Raw genomic sequence first — 1,220 nt, 5'->3', positions numbered from 1 at the left:
ATTAATCTGAATGTGTCTTAACAAACTATACTCTGATTGAACTCGGGATTGAATGCTGGTTGATTTTTCTTCTCTGCAGCCCCCTAAGTTTCCAAAGGCAGGTTCTTGGGTTGGAGAAGGCAAGTGGGTGTCCCAAGTGGAAGGTTTGTTGTTTGCAACTGAGTCAGGAGCAGGACCTGAGGGTGCCGTACCTGGAGTAGCTTGGAGCCCTGGGACACACCCGGGAATGTTACAGGCTGCACTTCGAGCCCACCTCTTGAGGTGGACCAAAGAGAACGACAGAATCCCAGCACCCCTCCCAGAAGCCCAGCCAGACACCTGCTAAGGCGTGAGCACTGCTTGTCATTGCCCCAGAACAGCTTGGCTTTCCACGTGTTGTTTTGTTTTTCTCTCACCTCTGATTCTGCTGGAAAAACAGCCCAACCCCCGGGTCAGACCACCCCAGCCATGGCAGCACCTGCAGCAAGAGGGCCGGAAGTCAAGCTAGAGCGAAGGAGGAAGCAGCCTGTGCTTAACCCAGGGTCCCGAGGGAGCTGGCTGGATTCCCCGGGTGGGTGGTGGGGCATGTGCCCACCAGGGGCGTCAGAGCTGTGCCCTGGGGAGGAGAGGGCCTCGGGAAGGACAGCCCAGTGGCTTCCTCTCCAGGGTACTCACGCCTCCATCTAGGCCCTGGTAAGAAGAGCTGGGGCCTGGGGGCTTCGGAACTTGTGAGTAATGGGAAAGCAAGCCCTCCAAAACACAACCCCCTAAAGACAGAGCTGTCCCTGGCTTCTCTCCCCTGGTCCTTTTCTCCTCCTCTGGGTCAAAGTCATCACTACAAAGTGCTTCGAGGGAGGTGGCTGAGATCTGGTGGGACAAATGCTAGGTTTGGAGTCTGAAGGTCTGTGTGTGGCTTTTGGCCAGTGAGGGTCATTCCCCTGGGCCTTGATGTGCTTGTTTGTAGACCGTGGATGATCTATTCCCTTCCAGGGTTACACTGGGGCTTACGCAAGGCAATGCAATACAAATGAGACAGAGGTGCTCAGTACTGAATACCATTTTACTAGCATTTAGCGGGTGCTCAATATATATTTGTTGGGCCCAGTAACAGTTTCTGGTTCACATTCTGTATCCTGATTATGGTGGTGGTGAGTCACATCTATACAAGGGCTAAAATTCTTAGACTTGTATATTAGAAGAAAACAAACTCAATTTTATCTTGTGATTTAAAAACAAAAAAG

The sequence above is a fragment of the Otolemur garnettii genome, unplaced genomic scaffold (genome assembly GCF_000181295.1).
Source record: "Otolemur garnettii isolate 467f Iridium unplaced genomic scaffold, OtoGar3 scaffold00018, whole genome shotgun sequence".
NCBI classification, from domain to species: domain Eukaryota; kingdom Metazoa; phylum Chordata; class Mammalia; order Primates; family Galagidae; genus Otolemur; species Otolemur garnettii.
Note: the sequence above shows the minus strand (reverse complement) of the source record.